Here is an 8,368-nt window from a genome sequence, read left to right as displayed (position 1 = left end):
TACGGAAAAAAATACCAAAAGCTGGATAATACAGAGATTTGAACCGTGGAACTGCAAAACCACAGTTATATTTTTCTGGCCTACACCAGAATCTTTTAAACAGATATATTTGTGTCTGAACAATTAGGGAGACACTATTACTGTTTTTCTTTACGGAAAAAATACCAAAAGCTGGATAAAACAGAGATTTGAACCGTGGAACTGCAAAACCACAGTTATATTATTCTGGCCTACACCAGAATCTTTCAAACAGATATATTTGTGTCTGAACAATTAGGGAGACACCATTACTGTTTTTCTTTATGGAAAAAATACCAAAAGCTGGATAATACAGAGATTTGAACCGTGGAACTGCAAAACCACAGTTATATTTTTCTGGCCTACACCAGAATCTTTCAAACAGATATATTTGTGTCTGAACAATCAGGGAGACACTATTACTGTTTTTCTTTACGGAAAAAAATACCAAAAGCTGGATAATACAGAGATTTGAACTGTGGAACTGCAAAACGACAGTTATATTTTTCTGGCCTACACCAGAATCTTTCAAACAGATATATTCGTGTCTGAACAATAAGGGAGACACTATAACAGTTTTTTTTATGGCGAAAATGCCAAAAACAGGATAATACAGAAATTTGACCCGTGGAACTGCAAAACCACAGTTATATTTTTCTGGCCTACACCACAATCTTTCAAACAGATATATTTGTGTCTGAACAATCAGGGAGACACTATTACTGTTTTTCTTTGCGGAAAAAAATACCAAAAGCTGGATAATACAGAGATTTGAACCTTGGAACTGCAAAACCACAGTTATATTTTTCTGGCCTACACCAGAATCTTTCAAACAGACATATTTGTGTCTGAACAATTAGGGAGACACTGTTACTGTTTTTCTTTATGGAAAAAATACCAAAAGCTGGATAAAACAGAGATTTGAACCGTGGAACTGCAAAACCACAGTTATATTTTTCTGGCCTACACCAGAATCTTTCAAACAGATATATTTGTGTCTGAACAATTAGGGAGACACCATTACTGTTTTTCTTTATGGAAAAATACCAAAAGCTGGATAATACAGAGATTTGAACCATGGAACTGCAAAACCACAGTTATATTTTTCTGGCCTACACCAGAATCTTTCAAACAGATATATTTGTGTCTGAACAATCAGGGAGACACTATTACTGTTTTTCTTTACGGAAAAAATACCAAAAGCTGGATAATACAGAGATTTGAACCGTGGAACTGCAAAACCACAGTTATATTTTTCTGGCCTACACCAGAATCTTTCAAACAGATATATTCGTGTCTGAACAATAAGGGAGACACTATAACAGTTTTTTATGGCGAAAAATGCCAAAAACAGGATAATACAGAAATTTGACCCGTGGAACTGCAAAACCACAGTTATATTTTTCTGGCCTACACCAGTATCTTTCAAACAGATATATTTGTGTCTCAACAATCAGGTAGACACTATTACGGTTTTTCTTTACGGAAAAAAATACCAAAAGCTGCATAATACAGAGATTTGAACCGTGGAACTGCAAAACCACAGTAATATTTTTCTGGCCTACACCAGAATCTTTCAAACAGATATATTTGTGTCTGAACAATTAGGGAGACACTATTACTGTTTTTCTTTATGGAAAAAATACCAAAAGCTGGATAAAACAGAGATTTGAACCGTGGAACTGCAAAACCACAGTTATATTTTTCTGGCCTACACCAGAATCTTTCAAACAGATATATTTGTGTCTGAACAATCAGGGAGACACTATTACTGTTTTTCTTTACGGAAAAAATACCAAAAGCTGGATAATACAGAGATTTGAACCGTGGAACTGCAAAACCACAGTTATATTTTTCTGGCCTACACCAGAATCTTTCAAACAGATATATTCGTGTCTGAACAATAAGGGAGACACTATAACAGGGTTTTTTTATGGCGAAAAATGCCAAAAACAGGATAATACAGAAATTTGACCCGTGGAACTGCAAAACCACAGTTATATTTTTCTGGCCTACACCAGAATCTTTCAAACAGATATATTTGTGTCTGAACAATCAGGTAGACACTATTACTGTTTTTCTTTACGGAAAAAAATACCAAAAGCTGGATAATACAGAGATTTGAACCGTGGAACTGCAAAACCACAGTTATATTTTTCTGGCCTACACCACAATCTTTGAAAAAGATATATTTGTGTCTGAACAATCAGGGAGACCCTTTTACTGTTTTTCTTTATGGAAAAAATACCAAAAGCTGGATAATACAGAGATTTGAACCGTGGAACTGCAAAACCACAGTTATATTTTTCTGGCCTACAGCAGAATCTTTCAAACAGATATATTTGTGTCTGAACAATCAGTGAGACCCTATTACTGTTTTTCTTTACGGAAAAAATACCAAAAGCTGGATAATACAGAGATTTGAACCGTGGAACTGCAAAACCAAAGTTATATTTTTCTGGCCTACACCAGAATCTTTCAAACAGATATATTTGTGTCTGAACAATTAGGGAGACACTATTACTGTTTTTTCTTTATGGAAAAAATACCAAAAGCTGGATAAAACAGAGATTTAAACCTTGGAACTGCAAAACCACAGTTATATTTTTCTGGCCTACACCAGAATCTTTCAAACAGCTATATTTGTGTCTGAACAATTAGGGAGACACCATTACTGTTTTTCTTTATGGAAAAAATACCAAAAGCTGGATAATACAGAGATTTGAACCATTTAACTGCAAAACCACAGTTATATTTTTCTGGCCTACACCAGCATCTTTCAAACAGATATATTTGTGTCTGAACAATTAGGGAGACACTATAACTGTTTTTCTTTATGGAAAAAAATACCAAAAGCTGGATAAGACAGAGATTTCAACCGTGGTACTGCAAAACCTCAGTTATATTTTTCTGGCCTACACCAGAATCTTTCAAACAGATATATTTGTGTCTGAACAATTAGGTAGACACTATTACTGTTTTTCTTTATGGAAAAAATACCAAAAGCTGGATAATACAGAGATTTGAACCATGGAACTGCAAAACCACAGTTATATTTTTCTTGCCTACACCAGAATCTTTCACACAGATATATTTGTGTCTGATCAATCAGGGAGACACTATTACTGTTTTTCTTTACGGAAAAAAATACCCAAAGCTGGATAATACAGAGATTTGAAATGTGGAACTGCAAAACCACAGTTATATTTTTCTGGCCTACACGAGAATCTTTCAAACAGATATATTCGTGTCTGAACAATAAGGGAGACACTATAACAGTTTTTTTTATGGCGAAAAATGCCAAAAACAGGATAATACAGAAATTTGACCCGTGGAACTGCAAAACCACAGTTATATTTTTCTGGCCTACACCAGAATCTTTCAAACAGATATATTTGTGTCTGAACAATCAGGGAGACACTATTACTGTTTTTCTTTGAGGAAAAAAATACCAAAAGCTGGATAATACAGAGATTTGAACCGTGGAACTGCAAAACCACAGTTATATTTTTCTGGCCTACACCAGAATCTTTCAAACAGACATATTTGTGTCTGAACAATTAGGGAAACACTGCTACTGTTTTTCTTTATGGAAAAAATACCAAAAGCTGGATAAAACAGAGATTTGAACCGTGGAACTGCAAAACCACAGTTATATTTTTCTGGCCTACACCAGAATCTTTCAAACAGATATATTTGTGTCTGAACAATCAGGGAGACACTATTACTGTTTTTCTTTACGGAAAAAATACCAAAAGCTGGATAATACAGAGATTTGAACCGTGGAACTGCAAAACCACAGTTATATTTTTCTGGCCTACACCAGAATCTTTCAAACAGATATATTTGTGTCTGAACAATCAGGGAGACACTATTACTGTTTTTCTTTACGGAAAAAATACCAAAAGCTGGATAATACAGAGATTTGAACTGTGGAACTGCAAAACCACAGTTATATTTTTCTGGCCTACACCAGAATCTTTCAAACAGATATATTTGTGTCTGAACATTCAGGGAGACAGTATTACTGTTTTTCTTTACAGAAAAAATACCAAAAGCTGGATAAAACAGAGATTTGAACCGTGGAACTGCAAAACCACAGTTATATTTTTCTGGCCTACACCAGAATCTTTCAAACAGATATATTCGTGTCTGAACAATAAGGGAGACACTATAACAGGTTTTTTTATGGCGAAAAATGCCAAAAACAGGATAATACAGAAATGTGACCCGTGGAACTGCAAAACCACAGTTATATTTTTCTGGCCTACACCAGAATCTTTCAAACAGATATATTTGTGTCTGAACAATCAGGGAGACACTATTACTGTTTTTCTTTACGGAAAAAAATACCAAAAGCTGGATAATACAGAGATTTGAACCGTGGAACTGCAAAACCACAGTTATATTTTTCTGGCCTACACCAGAATCTTTTAAACAGATATATTTGTGTCTGAACAATTAGGGAGACACTATTACTGTTTTTCTTTACGGAAAAAATACCAAAAGCTGGATAATACAGAGATTTGAACTGTGGAACTGCAAAACCACAGTTATATTTTTCTGGCCTACACCAGAATCTTTCAAACAGATATATTCGTGTCTGAACAATAAGGGAGACACTATAACAGTTTTTTTTATGGCGAAAATGCCAAAAACAGGATAATACAGAAATTTGACCCGTGGAACTGCAAAACCACAGTTATATTTTTCTGGCCTACACCAGAATCTTTCAAACAGATATATTTGTGTCTGAACAATCAGGGAGACACTATTACTGTTTTTCTTTGCGGAAAAAAATACCAAAAGCTGGATAATACAGAGATTTGAACCTTGGAACTGCAAAACCACAGTTATATTTTTCTGGCCTACACCAGAATCTTTCAAACAGACATATTTGTGTCTGAACAATTAGGGAGACACTGTTACTGTTTTTCTTTATGGAAAAAATACCAAAAGCTGGATAAAACAGAGATTTGAACCGTGGAACTGCAAAACCACAGTTATATTTTTCTGGCCTACACCAGAATCTTTCAAACAGATATATTTGTGTCTGAACAATTAGGTACACACTATTACTGTTTTTCTTTATGGAAAAAATACCAAAAGCTGGATAATACAGAGATTTGAAATGTGGAACTGCAAAACCACAGTTATATTTTTCTGGCCTACACCAGAATCTTTCAAACAGATATATTTGTGTCTGAACAATCAGGGAGACACTATTACTGTTTTTCTTTACCAAAAAAATACCAAAAGCTGGATAATACAGAGATTTGAACCGTGGAACTGCAAAACCACAGTTATATTTTTCTGGCCTACACCAGAATCTTTCAAACAGATATATTCGTGTCTGAACAATAAGGGAGACACTATAACAGTTTTTTTATGGCGAAAAATGCCAAAAACAGGATAATACAGAAATTTGACCCGTGGAACTGCAAAACCACAGTTATATTTTTCTGGCCTACACCAGTATCTTTCAAACAGATATATTTGTGTCTCAACAATCAGGTAGACACTATTACTGTTTTTCTTTACGGAAAAAAATACCAAAAGCTGCATAATACAGAGATTTGAACCGTGGAACTGCAAAACCACAGTAATATTTTTCTGGCCTACACCAGAATCTTTCAAACAGATATATTTGTGTCTGAACAATTAGGGAGACACTATTACTGTTTTTCTTTATGGAAAAAATACCAAAAGCTGGATAAAACAGAGATTTGAACCGTGGAACTGCAAAACCACAGTTATATTTTTCTGGCCTACACCAGAATCTTTCAAACAGATATATTTGTGTCTGAACAATCAGGGAGACACTATTACTGTTTTTCTTTACGGAAAAAATACCAAAAGCTGGATAATACAGAGATTTGAACCGTGGAACTGCAAAACCACAGTTATATTTTTCTGGCCTACACCAGAATCTTTCAAACAGATATATTCGTGTCTGAACAATAAGGGAGACACTATAACAGGGTTTTTTTATGGCGAAAAATGCCAAAAACAGGATAATACAGAAATTTGACCCGTGGAACTGCAAAACCACAGTTATATTTTTCTGGCCTACACCAGAATCTTTCAAACAGATATATTTGTGTCTGAACAATCAGGTAGACACTATTACTGTTTTTCTTTACGGAAAAAAATACCAAAAGCTGGATAATACAGAGATTTGAACCGTGGAACTGCAAAACCACAGTTATATTTTTCTGGCCTACACCACAATCTTTGAAAAAGATATATTTGTGTCTGAACAATCAGGGAGACCCTTTTACTGTTTTTCTTTATGGAAAAAATACCAAAAGCTGGATAATACAGAGATTTGAACCGTGGAACTGCAAAACCACAGTTATATTTTTCTGGCCTACAGCAGAATCTTTCAAACAGATATATTTGTGTCTGAACAATCAGTGAGACCCTATTACTGTTTTTCTTTACGGAAAAAATACCAAAAGCTGGATAATACAGAGATTTGAACCGTGGAACTGCAAAACCAAAGTTATATTTTTCTGGCCTACACCAGAATCTTTCAAACAGATATATTTGTGTCTGAACAATTAGGGAGACACTATTACTGTTTTTTCTTTATGGAAAAAATACCAAAAGCTGGATAAAACAGAGATTTAAACCTTGGAACTGCAAAACCACAGTTATATTTTTCTGGCCTACACCAGAATCTTTCAAACAGCTATATTTGTGTCTGAACAATTAGGGAGACACCATTACTGTTTTTCTTTATGGAAAAAATACCAAAAGCTGGATAATACAGAGATTTGAACCATTTAACTGCAAAACCACTGTTATATTTTTCTGGCCTACACCAGAATCTTTCAAACAGATATATTTGTGTCTGAACAATTAGGGAGACACTATAACTGTTTTTCTTTATGGAAAAAAATACCAAAAGCTGGATAAGACAGAGATTTCAACCGTGGTACTGCAAAACCTCAGTTATATTTTTCTGGCCTACACCAGAATCTTTCAAACAGATATATTTGTGTCTGAACAATTAGGTAGACACTATTACTGTTTTTCTTTATGGAAAAAATACCAAAAGCTGGATAATACAGAGATTTGAACCATGGAACTGCAAAACCACAGTTATATTTTTCTTGCCTACACCAGAATCTTTCACACAGATATATTTGTGTCTGATCAATCAGGGAGACACTATTACTGTTTTTCTTTACGGAAAAAAATACCCAAAGCTGGATAATACAGAGATTTGAAATGTGGAACTGCAAAACCACAGTTATATTTTTCTGGCCTACACGAGAATCTTTCAAACAGATATATTCGTGTCTGAACAATAAGGGAGACACTATAACAGTTTTTTTTATGGCGAAAAATGCCAAAAACAGGATAATACAGAAATTTGACCCGTGGAACTGCAAAACCACAGTTATATTTTTCTGGCCTACACCAGAATCTTTCAAACAGATATATTTGTGTCTGAACAATCAGGGAGACACTATTACTGTTTTTCTTTGAGGAAAAAAATACCAAAAGCTGGATAATACAGAGATTTGAACCGTGGAACTGCAAAACCACAGTTATATTTTTCTGGCCTACACCAGAATCTTTCAAACAGACATATTTGTGTCTGAACAATTAGGGAAACACTGCTACTGTTTTTCTTTATGGAAAAAATACCAAAAGCTGGATAAAACAGAGATTTGAACCGTGGAACTGCAAAACCACAGTTATATTTTTCTGGCCTACACCAGAATCTTTCAAACAGATATATTTGTGTCTGAACAATTAGGGAGACACCATTACTGTTTTTCTTTATGGAAAAATACCAAAAGCTGGATAATACAGAGATTTGAACCATGGAACTGCAAAACCACAGTTATATTATTCTGGCCTACACCAGAATCTTTCAAACAGATATATTTGTGTCTGAACAATCAGGGAGACACTATTACTGTTTTTCTTTACGGAAAAAATACCAAAAGCTGGATAATACAGAGATTTGAACCGTGGAACTGCAAAACCACAGTTATATTTTTCTGGCCTACACCAGAATCTTTCAAACAGATATATTTGTGTCTGAACAATCAGGGAGACACTATTACTGTTTTTCTTTACGGAAAAAATACCAAAAGCTGGATAATACAGAGATTTGAACTGTGGAACTGCAAAACCACAGTTATATTTTTCTGGCCTACACCAGAATCTTTCAAACAGATATATTTGTGTCTGAACATTCAGGGAGACAGTATTACTGTTTTTCTTTACAGAAAAAATACCAAAAGCTGGATAAAACAGAGATTTGAACCGTGGAACTGCAAAACCACAGTTATATTTTTCTGGCCTACACCAGAATCTTTCAAACAGATAT

The sequence above is a fragment of the Phyllobates terribilis genome, unplaced genomic scaffold, assembly GCF_046119375.1.
Source record: "Phyllobates terribilis strain yellow unplaced genomic scaffold, ASM4611937v1 Scaffold_4__5_contigs__length_816908805, whole genome shotgun sequence".
Lineage (NCBI taxonomy): Eukaryota > Metazoa > Chordata > Amphibia > Anura > Dendrobatidae > Phyllobates > Phyllobates terribilis.
The sequence above is the reverse complement of the archived record's forward strand: the minus strand, read 5'-3'. Positions refer to the sequence as shown.